The sequence below is a fragment of the Stenella coeruleoalba genome (assembly GCF_951394435.1).
Source record: "Stenella coeruleoalba genome assembly, chromosome: 6".
Classification (NCBI taxonomy): Eukaryota; Metazoa; Chordata; class Mammalia; order Artiodactyla; family Delphinidae; genus Stenella; species Stenella coeruleoalba.
Genome location: NC_137151.1, coordinates 46,690,964 through 46,704,279, shown reverse-complemented (window position 1 = coordinate 46,704,279; position 13,316 = coordinate 46,690,964). Strand labels below are relative to the sequence as shown.

The 13,316-nt window shown below is 34.7% G+C and overlaps 1 protein-coding gene across 13 annotated transcripts in view; it reads right to left on the bottom strand.

Annotated features, from left to right (window-relative positions):
- The window catches only part of MBD5 (methyl-CpG binding domain protein 5), a 404,533-nt gene that overhangs the window by 129,517 nt on the left and 261,700 nt on the right, over positions 1-13,316 (bottom strand). Inside the window, exon 7 of one of the 13 annotated variants that reach the window (XM_079924743.1) lies at positions 2,580-2,648. The exons of the other annotated variants lie outside the window; for them this stretch is intronic. The gene's annotated coding sequence lies outside the window, so the exon portion shown is untranslated. The remainder of the gene's footprint in view (positions 1-2,579; positions 2,649-13,316) is intronic. 13 annotated transcript variants of the gene reach the window in all.

Sequence of the window (13,316 nt, the reverse complement as noted above, 5' to 3'; positions counted from 1 at the left end):
CGTGAGCCATGGCTGCTGAGCCTGCGCGTCCGGAGCCTGTGCTCCGCAACGGGAGAGGCCACAACAATGAGAGGCCCACGTACCGCAAAAAAAAAAAAAAGAGGACAAACAAAACTACAGAGCTGATCCTTAGCACATTTGTGCTTTAATTTTCTTAGCTGGGAGTTGCTATGTAATCTGTTATTTCTTCTATTTTATAATATTTTTGCAGTGAGTAAAGAGAAAACAAATCAGATTCTTTCAGTACATACATGACTTGAAAGTCAGTCACCTGTTCAGATGCTTTAATTCATTCAGTGCTTTCCTTTCTGGGTTTTATTTTTTACACAAAAGTATTAAATGGTGAAAGAGCTTTCCACACTGGGAGAATATGGCTTCCTGAATGTGAAAGCTGACTTCTTGAAAGAGATGCTCTACACCAATCTGACAGATGATAAAATAACTTCTGTTGATGATCACAATTTTATACTGCAGACTCTAGATACTATTTTATTTTTAATAATTTAACAGAGTTCACCCCGAATTACGAAATAGCAACAGACTAATTGCACCTTATTGGGGTTAGATTTCAAAATAAGTAGATTACTGTAATTCTAAACACAAGGTAAATAATGGGGAAAAATCCATAATGAGTCTTATCTAGCATGATCTAAAACTTTAAAATGAACAATCATTATTTGTGCCTTTTAAACTGGAATATAAAAGCATTATGTTCTATTAATTGAATATTTTAAAACAATATTTTATGCCAGATTTAAAAATGATTGTGCAGCAATATTAAATGGTGTGCACATGCACCCTATAATTCTAGCCTGTGGAAGCAGTTTCTGAGGTTCACAGTAAATATCAGCAATGCAGCACACTCTACCTCAATTTTCAATATCTAGGTCACATGACTCACTTTGAATACTGTGAATAGGAAAAAAAACAAGCAGGAAGATTTCTGTAGTGCTACCAAGAAATCATAACAACATTCAAATTATGAAAGAAAATAGCATAGTATGGTTTTAAAAATAATTCCTATGTAAAAATAGAAGCTAGTGCCCTGAAAATGAACTTCTGATCTATTATTTAAAATGAATAAAACCATTGAGGAGCGTTATTTACTTAATAAAATGCCTTTTGTTTTTACTACTCCCTCAGATGTGTGTGTGTGTGTGTACGTGCACACACTGTATGTGTGTGTGAGCACTGAACAGTCAGAAAGAGACAAGAAGGAGATACTGAAAATTTCCAGTTACAATAAAGGCAAATAGGTATGACAATAATGATATCTGAAATTACAATCTTTTTATTTATATAAGGAAACTCAAGGGGTGGACAATATATTTTAATTATGAAAAATGCATAGTGGTTTCCTAATTTCTTTAAGCCACAATCACATAGCTGTAGATATCTGGAGTCTGGAATCTTCTTTACTGTAATTTTTATTATTTTCCTTGAAATCTACTGAATTTATTAGGTTTTGGATTTAAAATTTCTCCTTTCCCCTTCCCCAGGTTATGTGAAAGACAGGAAGTAAATGAGAGACCCTAATAATCTATAATAAAACTCTGCTACCACTTATAATTTTTATGTATGTATATTTCTTTTTAAGGGATATTCAAATGAAAGCAACTTGTCTAAGTGCATTTTTCTTAATCTATTCAATAACATTAAAGAGAAATCACACATGACAGCACAACAAATTAGATGGGAAATACTAAAAAACTGCATTTAAGTGACTAGAATTTATAAAGATAGAACTTTGATAAAGAAATGATTCATAGTATAAAGACTTGGCTATAATCAATGTATATTTCTTTAACAGCACTAAAGCTTACAAGTATCTTTTAATCAAGTACCCAACAGAGCTGCTTAAGACAACAAGAAAGCAGGAAAAACACTTTTTAGATGTAACATTCCATGAGCTGGCAACAATCCTCTTTAAAGTACCAAAATTTTCATATAGATACAGGTTAGGGGATTTGGATTAGCTAATTTACTCTAGTTATGGAAATATTCTAGAGGTGGTTTAAAAATGGGTCCACAGTATGAAGAAGGGGAAAATGAAATTATATATTTTATCTCATTTAATCATCATTGCCACCCTATGAGATAGTATTTTGATCCTCATAGCTGTCATCTTACTGCAAATAAAGGATTATAAGCTTCTAGAAGTCAAAGGCTGGTTTAAGACTAATTTACTGCTATTATATGCAAAATCACGTTTATATTCAATGATAAAAGAGATAGGTTGGTATTCAGCAACAGATGGAAAGCACTGCTAGAGTAGGTAGAGATTAGATGATTTCTGAAGAAAGTTACTTCTGTTTTAGCCTGGGGAATAATATATTATATAACATATTAATATTTTATGTAATATGATAAATATATTTTGCTTAATATTTATTTCATTAAATATTGATCTATTTATGTCTAAGAACATATATTTATGTCATTATTTTAATAACTAGTTTTATTATCTATCATGTGCTAGGTGCTATAAGCATCATATAATTATATCCAGGAAAACTCAGTCTGTTAGTTTATGCTGCTATACTTCAAATGACATTTGATCTGGTCATTTTTCTACTTACGAACATTCAATGACTGCTAGTTAAAGATGGGAGGTAGACCATACATGTTTTTACTTCTTTTAAGACCTACTAAAATGATAGTAAAGGAATAAAAAATAAGTGACACCACAATGTATGGGGGACAGACCATCAACAGATAAGAGATTTCAAAAAATTAATGTGAACAGGAAAATACAGAGAGGAAAATGCTGCGGTGGAGCACAGGAAACCTCAGCCTACAGTAGACATGGAGTGGCAAATGCTAAGATCAGACCCATCCATCTGCAGAACTACAGAGAGGTTCAAAGGCTCGCGGATGCCCAGTGAGAGGGCAGCAATGAGAGCAGCAGTGAGAGGTTGGGCTGAAAACGGGGGGATTAATTTAAGGTTTGTATAAGGAACAGCTGGCACCCACATCCACTGAAGCAAGGCATTCCTAAAGAAATAATCAAAGGGCTCCTCTTGGGGAAAATCAATCCTATGAATAGCTTTTATCTCTGGCATTTAGGGGCTCTGGATTGTAATGAATGGGTCCTGTCCTAGCCACCCTAAACACCTGAAATCAGGAAAAGCTGCCTTTGTATGCAAAGCTCCCCATCAGCTGTTTATTTCCTCACTGTTATATATGAACCTGTATCCAAGAATTACCAGATATTTAAAGAAAGCTTCCTGCATAAAAAAGAGGAAAAAAAAACCAAAAAGCAAACAGAAAAATGAAGCTGAATTGGAGGCAATGGGTAACTTAGGGGAAAAAGATGAATTTTAAAAAGAACTCTAGCTAGCATCCTCAGGGACAGTGAGCAGACAACATACACAAAATAATATTAGAGATGATTATAATAGTAACGATAATAGCAAATACATATAAGGCTTACTACATTCCAGATTTTATTCTTAACGTTTTATGTTTACAAACTCATTTAATCCTTAGAACTCTGAGATAAGCAGACTATTATTATCCCCATTTCAGATCAGGACAGAGACAGATAATTTAAAATTGCTCAAGGTCACAGAGTTACTAAGTGGGAGACAGGGATTCAAGCTCAGTCTGGCTCCAAAATCTGTGCTCTTAATCACTACCCTCTTCATCTTTAAACAAACAAAGACAAACAAACAAAACTCCCAGAGAATATGAAAGACTCTTGGAAAATGAAAACATAATTTTATATTTCAACCCTCCTATGAATCTCTTTTTTTGGTTTGGTTTTAGGAATTGAGAGCATTGCCTGGAAATAGATTTAAAAAGAAATAGAAAATATTATTATAAAGAAGAGACATTAGATGTTCAGCTCATGTGGTCCTTCACAGAATAACAACAGTTACAGAAGGAAAGAACAAGAAGAAAAAAAAGAAAAAAAGGAAGGACATTACTAAAGAAATAGTACAAGATGATTTTCTAGGGATTAAACTCCTCAGATGAAAGTGCTCACTGAATACAACATGAACAGAAAAAAGCCTATAACATGCACATCACTGGGAACTGAAAACACCAAGAAAAACAAGAATGGACCCCAAAAGTTACCAGAAGGAAAGAACAGATGAGCTACAAAGGACCAACTCAGGCTGGTGTAAATAAATTTTAAAAGATTGTGGAGCATCACCATCCAAGTTCAGTGGGAAAATGATTTGTACCCTAGAATCCCAGACAACCTACAATTCAGACGGCAAGCAGTTAGATAGGCAGCAACTGCTTATCCTCAGCACATTCTTCAAAGTCGGTACTCTTTCTACAATTTTTAACACAATGATTGTTAAGACTATTATAAAAACAGTCAGTTGTAGAAGTGGCACAAAATGTCAGTTTTTAGACTGTGTCTCATGTAGGGCAAGTAGTCGAACGTGGCACCTTTTAATGCTTTTTCTCCCTCTCCAATACTGATGCACAAACCCCACTTCTCCCCTTTCCCCCAGTCAGGCCCTGCTCCCACGCTTGCACCTTCTGATGTTAGAACCTGGATACACTTCTAGTGAGAATAAAATAAAGAACATTCAAACATGTGAAAGTTCAGAAAGTTTATCATCCTTATATTCTTTCTTAGAAAGTTGCTAAGGGATATGCTTCATTAAAGGAGGATGTACAATGAAAAAGAAAAAAAATGTGGGTTGAGGAGGAAAGGGAAGCCTTAGGATGACAGTTGTGCAGCCAAAGGATGTAAGGATCTAGAAGAGCAGCTCCCAGGGAAAAGAACAAAAACAAAAAGAGATGCCCAGAATGTTTCACATAATGAAGAGTTGGAAAGAATTGGGAATATGACAAAGAAAAACAATGCAAGAAAAACAAAAATAGGCAATTAGAAATTTTAAGAAAACTGAAAAATGGCCTAAGTAAGGGAATATAACCAAAGAAGACTACTTGGGACTATAATTAATCATTAATTTAAATGATTCTGTATCTGGCACTATTTTAGCCACTGAGATTATAAAAGTGAGGGGAAAAATAGTAAACCAAAAAAATCAAAGAAATTAAAGTACATAATCCTTGTCTCCTTGAAGCTGTAGTCAAGGACAGGGAGAGTGACAATAATTTTAAAAATTAAGTGAAATACAATATATGATTTGTATTAACAATAAGTGCTACAGTGAAAAATACAACAGACAGTAAAACAAGAATCCTAGGTAGGGGAGTTGCTATTTCCGATAAGATGGTCAGGAACAGCCCTACTGAGCAGCTGTCACTTGGGTCAAGAACTTAAGGAAGGGCAGGAACAGTCAATGTGGTCCTGTGGGTGAATGGATGTTCCAGGTAGTGGGAACAGAAAATGCAAAGGCACTTTTCACACAATAATATATAAATGCTTAATTATGGTTATAAAATAGATGTAAATGGCATCAATTTTAGAAATACAAAAATGAAAGAACTGAGAACAGAACCATGGAGAATGTGGACACACTTATCCTCATCTGCTAGAGGGGACAATCCCAAAGCAGCACCTACAGTTAATGGGATAAGAAATAGAGGTATTATAAAGGTATACTGCTGTATCCACAGTTGCAACAGAGAAACCCAAAACAGAGATAAAACCAAATGAAGAAGGATAGAGCAAAGGTAGAGGTGGGGTAGGATTAAGTGAGTGAATTTATAATGCCTCCTTTATTTGTGTGTGTGTGTATGTGTGTGTGCGTTACTATATGATGCCTAAAAGTGATAAATTAAAAAATTTGAGGTGGAAGCAAATTACTTTTACCTGGATAAATGAAGATAAATATCGGAAGGAAAAGTGGAAAGAGAAGTGAGGCGTCAGTGGGAAAAGGGGAACCAAAGAACTATTGATTTTAACCATGTGCATATATTAATTTGACTTAAGCACACCCATCTACACACACACACACACACACACACACACACACACACACACACACACACACACACACACACACACACCCTTTGGAAGCTCTTAGGATAAATAACACTGCCTACAGGGCCCTGCCTGCCTCACCAGACTCACTTCATGCCTCCCTCACCTGCACTCTCTGCTCTGACCACACTGGCCCCCTTTCAGTTATCCATTAAGTACAGCGGGCACAAGTGCCTAGGGCCCAAAATACTTTTAGGAGTCCATGAAAATGTTTTACTTTTTATTAAAATAAGGAAAAAAAAACACTTTTCGTTGAAAGAAAATGTTTTAGTATATAATACTAACATATTTGTCTTCATACCAGTATAATCACAAAATACAATTTTTAATATTCTTATGGAGGAAGGGGCCCATGAAGGCAAAAGTGTCTAGGGCCCATAAAAGTCACAGTGTGGCCCCTGCCTATCCTACTCCCCATTTCCACCTGACCTTGTAGATCCTACTCATCCCTCAGATCTTAGCCAAAAAGCCCCTTCTTCGGAGATCCTTTGCCTGATTTTCCCAGACTATATGAGGTCCCTACATATGTTCTTGCATTACCTTACAATGTGGAAATGAAATAAATTGTGTACTTTTCTGTTTAATGAAATCAGGAACTGTGCCTACCTCATTTACCACTATGTTCCCAGTACAAAGCCTTATATGTATTGATGTGAGGCCATGTAGGACTGAGAATTTTCTACTGTGGCTCCCTCAAGCCCTGGTTCAGGTTTCTGATCCCAAATTTACTACTTACTATTTAATCTCTTATTGACTCAGTTTCCTCATTTAAAATTGGGGATAATAATGGAGTTTTGAGTTAGAATGTGAATTAGAATAGTGACCGGCATATAGTAAACCCTATATAAAGCCTCGTTACCCTTCTTCATGTTATTAGATGATTACGAGAACACTACCCTTTTTATTAGTATTATCACCATTATTATTCCATACATTGGGTGAGTTAAGTAAATGTTTTAGTTTGTTAATTTCCTCCCTCTTACTACCTATTATGTAAATATGTCTTAAAAGAGGGTGGAGTCATTTTAAGAATTTAAGTCACAAAGTTTTTAGAGAAGAGTTAGAGCAAAGAGCTATAAGGATCGAAGGAAATGGAGATTTTGGTAATTGAAAATACATAATTATCCACGAATTCAAAACTTCAGGGCTTTCAAAATAGCCACACTAACCAGTTCATAATTTTACATGATAAGATCGGGCTAGAAGAATGTTTTTAGCAAAGAGTAGTAAATCAGAATTCTCTCAAACATAAATTTCCATGAAAATCTAATAAAAATGAGAGGTGGAATTTATTATCTTTCTAAAAAAATCTTACCCATTTCCCCTGAATAGATGCTCTACACAGTTGAACACAATTTTCAATAGTGATATTACTTTCTTGGGGTTACAATTTTTTAATATGTAATTCCATCTAAGGGTAAATAAAAATACATACCCCCAAAGCAGTAAAAATAAAATAAAGCAACAGTAAATGAAAAGCCTGCCAACGGTTTTCATTTTGGTAAACATTTATCTTAACATTTAAGCTTCAGACTCCTGAGATGACCCTTGGGATAAAATGACAGACTCAAGTCTTGATTCCTTCTGGTATTTCAAACAATACTCCACAAACTAAGGACCATTTATTTTGAGGATAAATGACTGTCTAGGAGGATTAATGTCCTCGGGCTTTGCCTGGGGTCTGTAATCTCACCTAATCATTATTCACAATCACCCAGAAAAGCCTCAAGCTAAAACTGTGATTGCTACTTAGAACTAAATTTGCAAATTCATTAAAAAAAATTCTTTCTTCTTTCATGATTTCATTTTTTTGCTTAATTCATGTGTACCTTTAGACACGAACTGCAGCAAACATTAAAACCTAGAGCAACAGTCAACACGTTTTGGGTGTTGCTTTCTTCATTAATTTATGAAAACGATAAGCCATCCTTTATTTGAAAACCAAAATAAAATTTATAAATGCAAAAATGAATTGAGGGATGCAGCATTCCCTGAAAATAAGGGAATAATCTAGAGTCAAATCATGCCACAAATTTCTTTAATTAGACCTTTCACATTATTTTTCCTTAGGATGTAATTTCTTGCCATCTATCTTGCCAAAACTTTCCATTCCTGCTTTATCTCTAGGATTGACTGCTGGAATCCTCTCTCTGTTCTTCCAGTAACTCTGTCTACTTTAGTTGATAGAGAAATACAATTTCTTACTGATTATAACATTTAGGAGTCTCTTCTCTGAATAACAGCAGTTAAGAGTGAGAGCTATGTGTCTCGGGCTGCCTGAGTTAGAGTCAGATTCCTTACCTCTGTAAAAGGGGATAATAAAAGATTTTACCTCAAAGCACACTGTAAGGATTAAATGAAATAAATAATTCAAAGTATTTAGTAGATTGACTGCTACATAGTAAGCACTGAATAACTGTTATTATTGCTAATAATGATAACTTTTAAGAATCTTTTATTTATAATACTTCTTAAATATCTTCTGAGAAAACTGGATAAAGAAACATTCTTGTGACTTTGGATAAGCTTCAGCTAAGCTCTCTGCTCTTCTGTTTTCTCACTTATAAAATGAAATAATCTGGCAATATTAACCTAAAGGAGTCTCTTAACTATAAAAACTTACATGATATTACTTAGCTGTGACGAAGGTTCAGATTTATTTTCCTTCTCTGCATTTGATATGTACTGACAATCTTATTTCCAGTTGAGACTAACTCTGTTTTTTTTATCCTTCTTCTTTGAATAAGAATCATGTCTAATGATATTTTGTACTCTTTCTGGCATTAGTAATCATGAGATACTTTCTTAACTTCTTATGATGAACTTTTACATTCAGTATCAAACCCCAAAGAAGGCCTTAAGATGGTATTGCTTTCTTCTGAACTGATAGCTCAAAAACTAATCAGATATTAACCACATATAACAAATGAAATTCTATCTAATCCACAGATTAAAAAAAAACCAAAACAAACCCTGTTATGTTTCTGGAGAGGCGTATACGAAGTTTTACTCAAAAGGCTTGGAAAGTCTTTTTAATATAGTAACATAATTCACAATTTAGGATAGTGCCTTCTGAGGACAGGAAAATAAAATTTATATCATGGTATAAGAAGAGTTATAGATTCTAATAAGGCATAACTTTAGTAAAAAAGGAAGCTGAAGCTTTTTATTAAGATATAACTTTAGGGGCTTCCCTGGTGGCGCAGTGGTTGAGAATCTGCCTGCTAATGCAGGGGACACGGGTTCAAGCCCTGGTCTGGAAGGATCCCACATGCTGCGGGGCAGCTAGGCCCGTGAGCCACAACTACTGAGCCTGCGTGTCTGGAGCTTGTGCTCCACAACAAGAGAGGCCGCGATAGTGAGAGGCCCGCGCACCGTGATGAAGAGTGGCCCCCGCTTGCCACAACTAGAGAAAGCCCTCGCATAGAAATGAAGACCCAACACAGCAAAAATAAATAATTAATAAACTCTTACCCCCAACATCTAAAAAAAAAAAAAATGATTAAAAGAACAGGATTTGGTTAAAAAAGAAAGATATAACTTTAGTAACAAAAAAGTTATACGGATATCATACAGATATGTATATTTAATCAATGCGAGAGGAGTAACATAAGTATTCAGTATAATTAAATTCTCATAGAGGCTATTTTAAAATCCTAAATTATGTAACAATAATCTTAACTAATGCTGATGTTTGGTTTAACATTATAAGTATCTTGTAGTGAAAGTCAGTGATTCCAGCAAGACAAACTATGGCAGATGTAAAATACAGGTTAGTTAAAAATACCTTTAAAGTCAGTGTGCATACTGAAGTACTTAATGATTTAATATCTGAATTTGCTTCAAAATAATACAGACGATATAAGCGAAACAAGATTAGCTGTGAGTTCTTAATTACTGAAGCCAGACTGAGGTACATGGAGGTTCATTATACTATTCTGCCAAATACTCTGTGTTTAAAACCATCCGTAATATACACAGTTCAAAAAAAAAAAAAAAAAAAGCCAATGGACCAGCAGACACCAAAACCAGAACCCATGAGGAAGATGACAGATTTAACCTCATAAAAATGCTAACTTTATATGGCAAAAAGTAAGTACATAAAACAAAAACAACCAGCTTTACAACAAATGTTAAAGGAACTTCCCTAGGTGGGAAAGAGACCAGCAACATAAAACAACCTTGTATACATATAGACTGCTATATCAAAACCTCATGGGAACAGCAAACCAAAAAATTACAATACATAACACACAAAAAGAAAAAGCAACCCAAACACAACACCAAAGATAGTTATCAAATCACAAGAGAAGAGAACAAAAGAGAAAGGGAAGAAAAAAGACCTACAAAAGCAAATCCAAAACAATTAAGAAAACGTCAATAGGAACATACATATCAATAATTACCTTAAATGTAAATGGATTAAATGCTCCAACCAAAAGAAAAAGACTGGCTGAATGGATACAAAAACAAGACCCATGTATACGCTGTCTAAAAGAGACCCACTTCAGCTCTAGGGACACATACAGACTGAAAATGAGGGGATAGAAAAAGGTATTCCATACAAATAGAAACCAAAAGAAAGCTGGAGTAGCAGCTTTTTAATCAGACAAAATAAACTTTAAAATAAAGACTGTTACAAGACACAAGGAAGGACACTACATAATGATGAAGGGACCAATCCAAGAAGAAGACATAACAATTGTAAATATATATGCACCCAACATAGGAGCACCTCAATATATAAGGCAAATGCTAATAGCCATAAAACAAGAAACTGACAGTAACACAATAATAGTGGGGGACTTTAACACCCCAATTACCCCAATGGACAAATCATCCACACAGAAGACCAATAAGGAAACACAAGCCTTAAATGACACATTAGACGAGAGAGACTTAATTGATATTGATAGGACATTCCATCCAAAAGCAGCAGAATACACTTTCTTCTCAAGTGAGCATGGAACATTCTCCAGGTGAGTTCACATCCTGGTCCACAAATCAAGCCTTGGTAAATTTAAGAAAATTGAAATCATATCAAGCATCTTTTCTGACCACAACTCAATGAGATTAGAAATCAATTATAGGAAAAAAACTGTAAAAAACACAAACACATAGAGGCTAAACAATGTTACTAAACAACCAATGGATCACTGAAGAAATCAAAGAAATAAAAAAATACCTAGAGGCAAACAACAATGAAGACACAATGATCCAAAACCTATGGGACGCAGCAAAAGCAGTTCTGAAAGGGAGGTTTATAACAATGCAATCTTAGCTCAGGAAACAAGAAAAATCTCAAATAAACAACCTAAAAACACAACTAAAGCAACTACAGAAAGAAGAACAAACAAAACCCAAAGTTAGTAGAATGAAGAAATCATAAAGATCAGACCAGAAATAAATGAAATACAGATGAAGAAAACAATGGCAAAGATCAATAAAACTAAAAGCTGTTTCTTTGAGAAGATAAACAAATTTGATAAATCTTATGCTAGACTCATCAGGAAAAAAAGGGACAGGACTCAAATCAATAAAATTAGAAATGAAAAAGGAGAAGTTACAACTGACACCACAAATACAAAGCATCAAAAGAGACTACTATAAGCAACTATATGCCAATAACATGGACAACTTAGAAGAAATGGACAAACTCTGAAAAAGGTACAACTTTCCAAGCCTGAACCAGGAAGAAATAGACAATATGAACAGACCAATTACAAGTAATGAGATTGAAACTGTGATTAAAAACTTCAAACATACAAAAGTCCAGGACTAGATGGCTTCACAGGTGAATTCTATATTCTATTCAAATATTCAGAGAAGAGTTAACACCAATCCTTCTCAAACTCTTCCAAAGAACTGCAGAGGAACAAACACTCCCAAACTCATTCTATGAGGCCACCATCATCCTGATACCAAAACCAGACAAAGATATCATGAACAAAGAAAATTACAGGCCAATATCACTGATGAATGTAGACGCAAAAATCCTCAACAAAAGACTAGCAAACCGAATCCAACAACACATTAAAAAGATCACACACCATGATCAACTGGAATATATCCCAGGGACACAAGGATTCTTCAACATACACAAACCAATCAATTAATACACCACATTAACAAACTGAAGAAAAAAACCCATATGATCATCTCAATAGATGCAGAAAAAGCTTTTCACAAAACTCAACACCTATTTATGATAAAAACTCTCCAGACAGTGGACATGGAGGTAACATACCTCAACATAATACAGGCCATATACGACAAACCCACAGCAACATTATTCTCAATGGTGAAAAACTGAAAGCATTTTCTCAAAGATCAGGAACAAGACAAAGATGTCCACTCTAGCCACTTGTGTTCAACATAGTTTTGTAAGTCCTAGCCACAGCAATCAGAGAAGAAAAAGAAAGAAATCCGGAAAAGAAGAAGTAAAACTGAAACTGTTTGCAGATGACATGATACTATACATAGAAAATCCTAAAGATGCTACCAGAAAACTACCAGAGCTCATCAATAAGTTTGGTAAAGTTGCAGGATACATAATTAATACACAGAAATCTCTTGCATTCCTACACACTGACAACGAAAGTTCAGAAAGAGAAATTAAGGAAACAATCCCATTTACCATCACATCAAAAAGAATAAAATACCTAGGAATAAACCTACTTAAGGAGGCAAAAGACCTGTACTCTGAAAACTATAAGATACTGATGAAAGAAATCAAAGATGACACAAAGAAATGGAGAGATATACCATGTTCTTGGTTTGGAAGAATCAATATTATCAAAATGACTATACTATCCAAGGCAATCTACAGATTCAATGGAATCTCTATCAAACTAACAATGGCATTTTTCACAGAACTAGAAAAATTTTTTTTACAATTTTACAACACAAAAGACCCTGAATAGCCAAAGCATCCTGAGAAAGAAAAACAGAGCTGGAGGAATCAGGCTCCCTGACTTCAGACTATTCTACAAAGCTACAGTAATCAAAACCATATGGTAATGGCACAAAAACAGAAACATAGATCAATAAAACAGGATAGAAAGTCCAGAGATGAACCCACACACCTATCGTCAACTAATCTATGACAAAGGAGGCAAGAAAATACAAAGGAGAAAAGATGGTCCCTTCAATAAGTAGTGTGGGGAAAACTGGACAGTTACATGTAAAATAATAAAATTAGAACACTCCCTAACATCATACACAAAATAAACTCAAAATGGATTAAAGACCTAAATGTAAGGTGGCAAAGTATAAAACTCTTAGAGGAAAACATAGGCAGAACATTCTCTGACATAAATTGCAGAAAGATCTTTTCTGGCCCACCTCCTAGCGTAATGAAAACAAAAACAAAAATAAACAAATGGGACCTAATGAAACTTAA